This window comes from Triticum dicoccoides, chromosome 1A, assembly GCF_002162155.2.
Source record: "Triticum dicoccoides isolate Atlit2015 ecotype Zavitan chromosome 1A, WEW_v2.0, whole genome shotgun sequence".
In the NCBI taxonomy this organism is placed as follows: domain Eukaryota; kingdom Viridiplantae; phylum Streptophyta; class Magnoliopsida; order Poales; family Poaceae; genus Triticum; species Triticum dicoccoides.
In genome coordinates this window covers 152,417,630-152,431,798 of record NC_041380.1, presented here as the reverse complement: position 1 = coordinate 152,431,798, position 14,169 = coordinate 152,417,630, and positions in this window count along the sequence as shown.

Genomic DNA, 14,169 nt, shown 5'->3' with positions numbered 1-14,169 from the left:
GACAAATATCCTGCGATTATTTGCCACACTTTGCACATTTTAGTTTTCATGTTTGTCAAATTTGAACTTTTACGTTAAATTTGAGTTTCAATATGAACAGTGATTTGGATCAAGTGAAGATTAGCAACAGTAACCTGATGACATGGCACCATTTGTTGGGGAACGTAGCAGAATTTTAAAATTTTGTACGCATCACCAAGATCAATCTATGGAGTCATCTAGCAACGAGGTAGAGAGGAGTGCATCTACATACCCTTGTAGATCGCGCGCGGAAGCGTTCAAGAGAACAGGGTTAACGGAGTCGTCCTCGACGTGATCCAAATCACCGATGACCTAGTGCCGGACGGACGGCACCTCCGCGTTCAACACACGTACGGTTGGGAAGACGTCTCCTCCAACTTCATCCAGCAAGGGGGAAGGAGAGGTTGATGAAGATCCAGCAACACGACGGCGTGGTGGTGGATGTAGCAGGATCCCGGCAGGGCGTCGCCAAGCGCAAGCGGGGAGGAGAGGTGTTATGGAGGGAGAGGGAGGCGCCAAGAGCAAGGGGTGCGGCTGCCCTTCCTCCCCCCTCTTTATATAGGGGCCTTAGGGGGCGGCCCTAGGAGATGAAACTCCAAGGGGGCGGCGGCCAAGGGGTGGCTTCCCCCCAAGCCAAGTGGGGGGTGCCCCCACCCCTAGGGTTTCCCAACCCTAGGCGCAGGGGAGGCCCAAGGGGGGGCGCACCAGCCCAGTAGGGGCTGGTTCCCCTCCCAATTAAGCCCATGGGGCCCTCCGGGATAGGTGGCCCCACCCGGTGGACCCCCGGGACCCTTCCGGTGGTCCCGGTACAATACCGGCGACCCCCCGAAACCTTCCTGATGGCCGAAATTGGACTTCCTATATATAAATCTGTACCTCTGGACCATTCCGGAACTCCTCGTGATGTCCGGGATCTCATCCGGGACTCCGAACAACTTTCGGGTTACTGCATACTAATATCTCTACAACCCTAGCGTCACCGAACCTTAAGTGTGTAGACCCTACGGGTTCGGGAGACATGCAGACATGACCGAGACGCCTCTCCGGTCAATAACCAACAGCGGGATCTGGATACCCATGTTGGCTCCCACATGCTCCATGATGATCTCATCGGATGAACCACGATGTCGAGGATTCAATCAATCGGTATACAATTTCCTTTGACTGTCAAACGGTACGTTACTTGCCTGAGACTCGATCGTCGGTATCCCAATACCTCGTTCAATCTCGTTACCGGCAAGTCACTTTACTCGTGCCGTAATGCATGATCCCGTGATCAACCACTTGGTCACATTGAGCTCATTATGATGATGCATTACCGAGTGGGCCTAGAGATACCTCTCCGTCATACGGAGTGAAAAATCCCAGTCTCGATTTGTGCCAACCCAACACACACTTTCGGAGATACCTGTAGTGTACCTTTATAGTCACCCAGTTACGTTGTGACGTTTGGCACACCCAAGGCACTCCTACGGTATCCGGGAGTTGCACAATCTCATGGTCTAAGGAAATGATACTTGACATTCGGAAAAGCAACAGCAAACGAACTACACGATCCTTGAGCTATGCTTAGGATTGGGTCTTATCCATCACATCATTCTCCTAATGATGTGATCCCGTTATCAGTGACATCCAATGTCCATAGTCAAGAAACCATGACTATCTTTTGATCAACGAGCTAGTCAACTAGAGGCTCACTAGGGACGTGTTGTGGTCTATGTATTCACACATGTATTACGATTTCCGGATAACACAATTATAGCATGAACAATAGACAATTATCATGAACAAAGAAATATAATAATAACCATTTTATTATTGCCTCTAGGGCATATTTCCAACAGTCTCCCACTTGCACTAGAGTCAATAGTCTAGTAACATTGTGATGAATCGAACACCCATGCAGTTCTGGTGTTGATCACGTTTTTCTCTAGGGAGAGGTTTAGTCAACGGATCTGCCACATTCAGGTCCGTATGTACTTTACAAAACTCTATGTCTCCATTTTGAACACTTTCACGAATGGAGTTGAAGCGACGCTTGATATGCCTGGTCTTCCTGTGAAACCTGGGCTCCTTGGCAAGGTCAATAGCTCCAGTGTTGTCACAGAAGAGAGTCATCGGGCCCGACGCATTGGGTATGACTCCAAGGTCGGTAATGAACTCCTTCACCCAGACTGCTTCTTGTGTTGCCTCCGAGGCTGCCATGTACTCCGCTTCACATGTAGATCCCGCCACAACGCTTTGCTTGCAACTGCACCAGCTTACTGCCCCACCATTCAAAATATACGCGTATCCGGTTTGTGACTTAGAGTCATCCAGATCTGTGTCGAAGCTAGCATCGACGTAACCCTTTACGACGAGCTCTTCGTCACCTCCATAAACGAGAACCATATCCTTAGTCCTCTTCAGGTACTTCAGGATATTCTTGACCGTTGTCCAGTGTTCCATGCCAGGATTACTTTGGTACCTTCCTACCAAACTTACGGCAAGGTTTACATCAGGTCTGGTACACAGCATAGCATACATGATAGACCCTATGGCCGAGACATAGGGGACGACACTCATCTTTTCTCTATCTTCTGTCGTGGTCGGGCATTGAGCCGTGCTCAATCTCGTACCTTACAATACAGGCAAGAACCCCTTCTTTGACTGATCCATTTTGAACTTCTTCAATATCTTGTCAAGGTACGTACTCTGTAAAAGACCAATGAGGCGTCTCGATCTATCTCTATAGATCTTGATGCCTAATATATAAGCAGCTTCTCTAAGATCCTTCATTGAAAAACACTTGTTCAAGTAGGCCTTTATGCTTTCCAAGAATTCTATATCATTTCCCATCAACAGTATGTCATCCACATACAATATGAGAAATGCTACAGAGCTCCCACTCACTTTCTTGTAAATGCAGGCTTCTCCATAAGTCTGCGTAAACCCAAACGGTTTGATCATCTCATCAAAACGAATGTTCCAACTCCGAGATGCTTGCACCAGCCCATAAATCGAGCGTTGGAGCTTGCACACCTTGTCAGCATTCTTAGGATCGACAAAACCTTCCGGCTGCATCATATACAATTCTTCCTTAAGGAAGCCATTAATGAATGCTGTTTTGACATCCATTTGCCATATCTCATAATCATAGAATGCGGCAATTTCTAACATGATTCGGACGGACTTCAGCTTCGCTACGGGTGAGAAAGTCTCATCATAGTCAACCCCTTGAACTTGTGGATAACCCTTAGCGACAAGCCGAGCTTTATAGATGGTCACATTACCATCCGCGTCTGTCTTCTTCTTAAAGATCCATTTATTTTCTATGGCTCGTCGATCATCGGGCAAGTCAGTCAAAGTCCATACTTCATTTTCATACGTGGATCCTATCTCGGATTTCATGGCTTCCAGCCATTTGTCGGAATCCGGGCCTGCCATCGCTTCTTCATAGTTCGAAGGTTCACCGTTGTCTAACAACATGATTTCCAAGACAGGGTTGCCATACCACTCTGGCGCGGAACGTGTCCTTGTGGACCTACGAAGTTCAGTAGCAACTTGATCTAAAGTTTCATTATCATCATCATCAGTAACTTCTTCTCTAGTCGGTGCAGGCACCTCAGGAACATTTTCTTGAGCTGCGTCACTTACCGGTTCAAGAGGTAATACTTCATCAAGTTCTACTTTCCTCCCACTTATTTCTTTTGAGAGAAACTCTTTCTCTAGAAAGGACACATTCTTGGCAACAAAGATCTTGCCTTCGGATCTGAGGTAGAAGGTATACCCAATAGTTTCTTTAGGGTATCCTATGAAGACGCATTTTTCCGATTTGGGTTCGAGCTTTTCAGGTTGAAGTTTCTTGACATAAGCATCACATCCCCAAACTTTTAGAAACGACAGCTTAGGTTTCTTCCCAAACCATAATTCATACGGTGTCGTCTCAATGGATTTTGATGGAGCCCTATTTAAAGTGAATGCGGCAGTCTCTAAAGCATAGCCCCAAAATGATAGCGGTAGATCGGTAAGAGACATCATAGATTGCACCATATCCAATAGAGTGCGATTATGACATTCGGACACACCATTACGCTGAGGTGTTCCAGGCGGCGTGAGTTGTGAAACTATTCCACAATTTCTTAAGTGTGTGCCAAATTCGTGACTTAAGTATTCTCCCCCACGATCTGATCGCAAGAACTTGATTTTTCAGTCACCTTGATTCTCAACCTCGCTCTGAAATTCTTTGAACTTTTCAAAGGTCTCAGACTTGTGTTTCATTAAGTAGACATACCCATATCTACTCAAGTCATCAGTTAGGGTGAGAACATAACGATAGCCACCGCGAGCCACAACACTCATTGGACCGCACACATCAGTATGTATAATTTCCAACAAGTTGGTTGCTCGCTCCATCGTTCCTGAGAACGGAGTCTTGGTCATTTTACCCATGAGGCATGGTTCGCACGTGTCAAATGATTCGTAATCAAGAGACTCCAAAAGTCCATCTGCATGGAGCTTCTTCATGCGTTTGACACCTATGTGACCAAGGCGGCAGTGCCACAAGTATGTGGGACTATCATTATCAACCTTACATCTTTTGGTATTCACACTATGAATATGTGTAACATTACGCTCAAGATTCATTAAGAATAAACCAATCACCAATGGAGCATGACCATAAAACATATCTCTCATATAAATAGAACAACCATTATTCTTGGATTTAAATGAGTAGCCATCTCGAATTAAACGAGATCCTGATACAATTTTCATTCTCAAAGCTGGCATTAAATAACAATTATTGAGGTTTAAAACTAATCCCGTAGGCAAATGTAGCGGTAGCGTGCCAACGGCGATCACATCAACCTTGGAAACATTCCCGACGTGCATCGTCACCTCATCCTTCGTCAGTCTCCGTTTATTCCGCAGCTCCTGCTTTGAGTTAGAAATGTGAGCAACCGCACCGGTATCAAATACCCAGAAGCTACTACGAGTACTGGTAAGGTACACATCAATTACATGTATATCACATATACCTTTAGTGTTGCCGGCCTTCTTGTCCGCTAAGTATTTGGGGCAGTTCCGCTTCCAGTGACCACTTCCCTTGCAATAAAAACACTCAGTCTCAGGCTTGGGTCCATTCTTTGCTTCTTCCCGGCAGCTTGCTTACCGGGCGCGGAAACTCCCTTGCCGTCCTTCTTGAAGTTCTTCTTACCCTTGCCTTTCTTGAACTTAGTGGTTTTATTCACCATCAACACTTGATGTTCCTTTTTGATTTCCACCTCTGCTGATTTCAGCATTGAATATACCTCAGGAATGGTCTTTTCCATCCCCTGCATATTGAAGTTCATCACAAAGCTCTTGTAGCTCGGTGGAAGCGACTGAAGGATTCTGTCAATGACCGCGTCATCCGGGAGATTAATTCCCAGCTGAGTCAAGCGGTTATGCAACCCAGACATTTTGAGTATGTGCTCACTGACAGAACTATTTTCCTCCATCTTACAGCTGAAGAACTTGTCGGAGACTTCATATCTCTCGACCCGGGCATGATCTTGGAAAACCATTTTCAGCTCTTCGAACATCTCATATGCTCCATGTTTCTCAAAACGCTTTTGGAGCCTCGGTTCTAAGCTGTAAAGCATGCCGCACTGAACGAGGGAGTAATCATCAGCACGTGACTGCCAAGCGTTCATAACGTCTTGGTTCTCTAGGACAGGTGCGTTACCTAGCGGTGCTTCTAGGACATAATCTTTCTTGGCAGCTATGAGGATGATCCTTTGGTTCCGGACCCAGTCCGTATAGTTGCTGCCATCATCTTTTATCTTGGTTTTCTCTAGGAACGCGTTGAAGTTGAGGACAACGTGGGCCATTTGATCTACAAGACATATTGTAAAGATTTTAGACTAAGTTCATGATTATTAAGTTCATCTAATCAAATTATTCAATGAACTCCCACATAGATAGACATCCCTCCAGTCATCTAAGTGTAACATGATCCGAGTTAACTAGGCCGTGTCCGATCATCACGTGAGACGGACTAGTCAACATCGGTGAACATCTTCATGTTGATCGTATCTTCTATACGACTCATGCTCAACCTTTCGGTCTTCTGTGTTCCGAGGCCATGTCTGTACATGCTAGGCTCATCAAGTCAACCTAAGTGTATTGCGTGTGTAAATCTGGCTTACACCTGTTGTATTCGAACGTTAGAATCTATCACACCCGATCATCACGTGGTGCTTCGAAACAACGATCCTTCGCAATGGTGCACAGTTAAGGGAAACACTTTCTTGAAATTATTACGAGGGATCATCTTATTTAAGCTACCGTCGTTCTAAGCAGATAAGATCTAAAACATGATAAACATCACATGCTATCAAATAGTGACATGATATGGCCAATATCATTTGCTCCTTTTGATCTCCATCTTCGGGGCACCACGATCATCGTTGTCACCGGCATGACACCATGATATCCATCATCATGATCTCCATCATCGTGTCTTCTTGAAGTTGTCTCGTCATCTATTACTTCTACTACTATGGCTAACGCTTTAGCAATAAATTAAAGTAACTACATGACGTTTATGTTGACACGCAGGTCATAAATAAATAAAGACAACTCCTGTGGCTCCTGCCGGTTGTCATACTCATCGGCATGCAAGTCGTGATTCCTATTACAAGAACATGATAAATCTCATACATCACATATATCATTCATCACATCCTTTTGGCCATATCACATCACAGGGCACATGCCGCAAAACAAGTTAGACGTCCTCTAATTGTTGTTGCAAGTTTTTACGTGGCTGCTATGGGTTTCTAGCAAGAACGTTTCTTACCTACGCCAAAAACACAACGTGATATGCCAATTTCTATTTACCCTTCATAAGGACCCTTTTCATCGAATCCGATCCGACTAAAGTGGGAGAGACAGACACCTGCCAGCCACCTTATGCAACTAGTGCATGTCAATCAGTGGAACTAGTCTCACGTAAGCGTACGTGTAAGGTCGGTCTGGGCCACTTCATCCCATGATGTGTAACGCCCTCGATGCGGCTATAGCTCCCACATGTCGAGGCACGACTTAGAGACATAACCGCATTGAAAACAATGTCGCAAGTTCGGCAATCATCACAACATCCCATGTAATATAGATAATAAAAGGGGAGATACATAGTTGGCTTACACTCGCCACGTCACACAAAGTACATAATAGCATTACAACATTCAAACACTCATGGCCCGACTACGGCGCCAAAATAAAAGATAACCCAACATGCGACACGGTCCCGATCACCCCAACTGGGCACCACTACTGATCATCAGGGAAAGACACATAGTATCGGCGTGAGTCCTCGTCGAACTCCCACTTGATCTCAAGCACGTCATCTGAGGCGGAAACATCAGGCCCTGCATCTGGTTTGGAAGTAATCCGTGAGCCATAGGGACTCAGCAATCTCGCACCCTCGCGATCAAGACTATTTAAGCTTATAAGTAAGGCAAGGTAAATATGTGGAGCTGCAGCAAGCGACTAGCATATATGGTGGCTATCCTGTTCGCAAAAGAGAGCGAGAAGAGGAGGCAAAGCGCGAACGAGTAACTAAAGAGCATCATGCGGCAAGCATTACTCCAACACCGTGTTCACTTCCCGGACTCCGCCGAGAAGAGACCATCACGGTAACTCACACTGTTGATTCATTTTAATTAAATTAAGGTTCAAGTTATCTACAACCGGACATTAACAAATTCCCATCTGCCCATAACCGCGGGCACGGCTTTTGAAAGTTCAAATCCCTGCAGGGGAGTCCCAACTTAGCCCATGACAAGCTCTCACGGTCAATGAAGGAATAGACCTCCTCCCGCGACGTTCCGATTAGACTCGGTATCTCGGTTCTTCAAGACACTTCGACAGGTTAAAACAAATCCAGCAACACCGCCCGAATGTGCCGACAAATCCCGATAGGAGCTGCACATATCTCGTTCTCAGGGCACACTCAGATGACACATCCTATGAGTAAAACCAACCCTCAAGTTGCCCCGAGGTGGCCCCGCAGTCTACTCGGTCGGACCAATACTCAGAGGAGCACTGGCCGGGGGGGGGGGGGTTAAATAAGATGACCCTCAGGCTCCGGAAACCCAAGGGAAAAAGAGGCTAGGTGGAAAATGGTAAAACCAAGATTGGGCATTGCTGGAAAAGCTTTAATCAAGGCGAACTATCAAGGGGTTCCCATTATAACCCAACCGAGTAAGGAACGCAAAATCCAGGAACATAACACCGATATGACGGAAACTAGGGCGGCAAGAGTGGAACAAAACACTAGGCGAGAGGCCGAGCCTTCCACCCTTTACCAAGTATATAGATGCATTAATATAACAAGGCAATATAATGATATCCCAACAAGTAAATAATGTTCCAACAAGGAACGGCCTCCAATCTTCAGCTGAAACTAGCAACGCTATAAGAGGGGCTGAGCAAAGCGGTAACATAGCCAATCAACGGTTGCTAGGACATGGTGGGTTAGAGGTTTGACATGGCAATTTGGGAGGCATGATAAGGAAGTGGTAGGCATCATAGCATGTTATAGCAAAAGAGCGAGCATCTAGCAAAGCAAAGATAGTAGTGATTTCGAGGGTATGATCATTTTGCCTGCAAAGTTGTCAGAGTTGACTGGATCCTCGAAAGCAAACTCAACGGGCTCCTCATTAGCGAACTCGTCTCCCGGCTCTACCCAAACAAGACAAACAAGCAACAAGGACACAATCAATCACGTGCAAACTCAAACAACATGATGCAAATATGGTATGATATGCGGGATGCAATATGTGATGCATATGCAAGATTTGACAAGTAATGCATGCACCTGGCCTCAACTTGGAAATCCAAGTGTGCCACTGGAAAGGTGAGAAGAAATCGCTTGAAAATGATATAAAGAACGCCGGAATCGGAGTTACGGTTTGGAAACGGCAAGCAAATCAAATATGACCACGTTCTGCGATTACAGCAAGTAGCCAACTAAATGCAACAAACTGAAAATGCTACAGCACCCAAACATGGCAACAAAATACATGGCAGGGATCCATTCATGAAGCTTACCAAAAGACTAGCACTGATCTACGGCCAATTCATCCATTAACAGGTTCAAACAAGCATGGCAAAAATGCATTTGGTAAACAGATTTCAGACAGTGAAATTAACACTTGTCTGGAATTTCAGATCAGATAGCACTCTTTGGAGCATGAAAACTATATGCTACAGGACCTGATCATGACAAAGTAAAGCATGGAATCGAGCTACTCAAAGAGCTTAACAAAAGTCCCTTAGTGACCTTGAGCCAAAAGGGATCAGAAAATACATTTGCAAGCATGTGAACATGGCAAAAACATAATCAGATCACAGACTTTGTGAAAACTGGAGCATGCTGAAATCAGATATCAAGTAGGCATGTTTACAAGCTCGATGCACTCACTATAGAGCAAGTCATGACAATCTAAGCATACACCCATCAAGAATACACAAAATACAAGCTAGACATGGCAATAACAATAACATAGCATGCACGGATCAACTACAACATCCTCGGCAAAATTGCTAACAAGTAGACAATCTGCCCAGATTCACGAAATGACAACGGTAGAGCTCGATTGACTCAAGCTAGGGTGCCCCATAATTGAAAACAAAGACATGGATGGATAGAGCACTACAAGATTAACAAAACATCCTTATTGATCATCCTCAAAAGAGGCACGGATCACTAGGAAACAACATGAACATATGGCCAAATGAGATAAACAGGTCAAGGACTTAGTGGAAATGCTAAGTCCCTGAAATCAGCATTAACGAATGCTCCACTTTGCAAGCTTGTGCTAGTCACCACACACATCACAAAAATACATGGGTTGTACCTCTGGATAGATGGCAAAACATATAACAAAACTCATGAAGAGCTCAGGGGCATATCATGCACACAATAATCATGGCAAAAATGGCAAATATCTAATTGGAGCAGCAGATCTGACAATTATCTAAAACAGCACTCTTCTAACAGCATTTCGGGCATCAATATGAACTTAAATGAAAATGATGTAATGAGATGAAATGAAGTGCTCTCTGAGACGAAAATTTTGATATGCTATATGCCCAAAACGGATCTACGGATGCAAAGTTATAGCACGATGAACATAGCAATTTATTTAGGGTTAGGGACGAAAAGGTCAACCCCGAGAGAAATATCTCCGACCCAGATCTGGCCAGGAACACGGATCGAGGTTGGCCGGGGAACTCGCCGGAGCTGCGGGAGACGGCGGGCGGACTTGAAGCTTGGGGATCCGGCGACGAGAGGAGGAGGAGGCCGGAGCCGGCGGGCGGCGGGGCGAGGCGCGGGCACCGGCAGGCGGCGGGGCGAGCTTGCGCCGGCACGGGGCGCGTCGGCGGCGGCGACCAGCGACGTGGCCGGCCTCGGGGGAGAAGATCCCGGGCGGCGGCGGGTGGCGATGGGCCTCCCGGGACGGCGGCGGCGATGATGTGGGGCGGCAGCGCGGACCAACCGGCGGGCGCCACATGGCGGCGGTGGCGCGGGCGGACAATGTCCGTCGGTGGCAGTTTTGTCCAGCGGCAGCGGATGAAGTGGATCTAGGGTTTCGGGGGAGGAGAAAGGGAATTTCGGAGGGGGTTCTTTATATAGGCATAGGAGGAGCTAGGAGAGTCCAAATGAGGTGCGGTTTTTGGCCACGCGATCGTGATCGAACGCTCTAGATGATGGAGAGGGTTTTGGTGGGTTTTGGCCAAAATGGAGGGTTGTTCGGCTGCAACACACACGAGGCCTTTTCGGTCCCTCGGTTAACCATTGGAGCATCAAACGAAGTCCAAATGGTACGAAACTTGACAGGCGGTCTACCGGTAGTAAACCAAGGCCGCTTGGCAAGTCTCGGTCCAATCCGGAAATGTTTAATCCCGACACACGAAAGAAAGGTAGAAATGACCACTGGAGGAGAACGGAGCGTCGGAATGCAAAACAGACAATGGGGAAAATGCGCGCATGCATGAGATGAACACGTATGCAAATGCAATGCACATGATGACATGATATGAGATGCATGACAATGATAACAACACACGGAGACAAAAACCCGAACCCGAGAAAATAAAATAACTTAAGGCCGGAAACGGCAAGAGTTGGAGTACATATTGGGTAAATCACATCCGGGGTCTTACAACACTCCACCACCACGAAAGGATCTTGTCCCGAGATCTAGGACTGAAAGAACGCCGGGTATTCAGAACGAAGGTGATCCTCGCGTTCCCAGGTAGCTTCACGGTCGGAATGGTGTGACCACTTGACTTTGAGGAATTTTATTGACTTGTTACGAGTCTTGCGTTCAGTCTCTTCAAGAATAGCAACGGGGTGCTCACGATAAGAGAGATCTTCTTGGAGCTCAATGTCCTCGAAGTTGACGATGCGGTCAGGAGTCTTGAAGCACTTTCGGAGCTGAGAGACATGGAACACGTCATGCACATTTGCAAAGTTTGAAGAAAGCTTCAGTTCATAAGCGAGATCGCCTCTCTTGCTGACAATATTGAAAGGTCCCACGTATCTAGGGGCAAGCTTCCCTTTGATACCAAAGCGACGAGTACCTTTCATAGGAGAGACGCGGAGGTAAACATGATCTCCGATCTCGAAAGCCAAATCACGGTGCTTACTATCATAGTAGCTCTTCTGGCGGGATTGGGCTGCTTTGAGGTTATCCCGAATGACTTTGCACATTTCCTCTGCCTCTGTGATTAAGTCATTTCCCAAAAGCTAACGTTCACCGGTTTTAGACCAGTTGAGAGGGGTACGGCACTTCCTGCCATACAGAATTTCAAATGGGGCCTTGCCCGAACTTGCTTGAAAACTGTTGTTGTAGGAGAATTCAGCATATGGAAGACAATCCTCCCACTTCATGCCGAAGGAGATCACACAAGCCCTGAGCATATCTTCAAGAATCTGATTGACACGCTCGACTTGACCACTAGTTTGAGGATGGAAAGCTGTGCTGAAGCGGATGTTGGTGCCCATGGCCTTCTGAAAAGAATCCCAAAACTTGGAGGTAAAGATGCTTCCACGGTATGAAGAGATCACTTGTGGAATACCGTGCAGCGAGACAATTCGAGAGGTCTCCGCCAATTGAGCTGCAGTGATTGACACTTTGATAGGCAGAAAGTGAGCCACTTTAGTGAGTTTGTCGATGACAATGAATATAGCATCATTGCCACGCTTGGACTTTGGAAACCCAGTCACGAAGTCCATCTCAATGTGGTCAAACTTCCATTCTGGAATGGCAAGAGGTTGGAGGAGACCCGCTGGCCTTTGGTGTTCTGCCTTCACTCTTCTGCAGACATCACATTCATTCACAAATTGAGCAATCTCGCGCTTCATTCGAGTCCACCAATAAGCCTGCTTGAGGTCCTGATACATCTTCATGCTCCCAGGGTGAATGGAGAGGAGAGAATTGTGAGCCTCGTTCATGATCACTTTATGAAGGTCACCTTTGGGCACAACAATACGATCCTCGAAGAAGAGAGTGTCCTTGTCATCAAGGAGGTAGCACTTGTACTTGGGTTGACTCTTGGCAATCCCAATCTTCACCTTCTTCACCATAGCATCAAGAAGTTGAACTTGGCGAATCTGGTCTTCCAAGGTAGAAGAGACTTGAAGGTTGGCGAGGAAACCTTGAGGAACAACTTGCAGATTAAGTTCGCGGAAAGCTTCACAAATCTTGGGTTGATAAGGCTTGAGAATAAGACTGTTACAGTAAGCCTTCCTGCTCAAAGCGTCAGCAATCACATGGGCCTTTCCTGGAGTATACTCGATACTCGGATTATACTCTTGAATCATTTCGACCCATCGAGTCTGCCTGAGGTTGAGATTAGGCTGAGTGAAGATGAACTTGAGACTCTTGTGGTCAGTGAAGATGTCCACTTTTCTTCCCAATAAGAGATGTCTCCAAGTCAAAAGAGCATGCACAACTGCCGCCAACTCGAGACCATGAGTGGGGTAGTTCTTCTCATTGGGCTTCAACTGGCGAGAGGTATAAGCCACAACTTTCTTCTCTTGCATCAACACTGCGCCAAGACCTTGGAGAGAGGCATCACAAAAGACCTCGTACGGTTTGGATTCATCAGGCGGAGTCAGAACTGGAGCAGTGACCAATTTCTCTTTCAAAATGTTGAAAGCAATGTCACACTCCGGAGACCAAACGTACTTGACGTGCTTCTGGAGAAGATTTGAGAGAGGCTTCGTGATCTTAGAAAAGTTTTCAACGAATCTTCGACAATAGCTTGCAAGACCGAGGAAACTACAGAGTTGCTTCACGTTCTGAGGTGGTTCCCAATTCACAATTGCAGACACCTTCTCAGGATTCACCGCAATGCCCTTGGCAGAGATGATATGACCAAGATAAAGAACCTCATCGAGTCAAAATTCGCACTTGGAGAACTTGGCGTAGAACTTGTGTTTCCTCAGCTTATCGAGTACCAAATGCAAGTGCTTGGCATGATCTTCCTTGTTCTTCAAGAAAACCAGAATGTCATCGAGATAGACCAAAACGAAGTCATTGGTGTAGGCGTTGAAGATGAAGTTCATCATGCGAGAGAAAGTCGGAGGAGCGTTGACGAGGCCAAAAAACATGACAGTGTATTCATATGAACCATAGCTTGTCCTGAAGGCCGTCTTGGGAATATCTTGCTCACGGATTCGAATCTGATGATAACCCATACGGAGATCAAGCTTGGAGAATACTTGGGCACCTTTGAGTTGTTTGAATAGCTCATTGATGTTGGGAAGTGGGTATTTGTTCTTGATGGTCTTCTTGTTCAATGGACGGTAATCAACACAAAGTCAGTCCGTTCCATCCTTCTTTTTCACAAAAAGAACACCACAACCCCACGGAGACGAACTAGGCCGGATGAGGCCCATTCTCTCTTGATCATCGAGTTGCTTCTTCAGCTCCTTCAACTCTTCAGGTCCGAGCTTGTAAGGACTCTTGCACACAGGTTCCGTGTCGGGCTCAAGATCAATGACGAATTCAACTGGCCGGTGCGGAGGCATTCCTGGAAGCTCTTCTGGAAAGACGTCTTGATAATCGCAAATGACTGGAATTTGCGAGATAACATCCAGTTCACCCT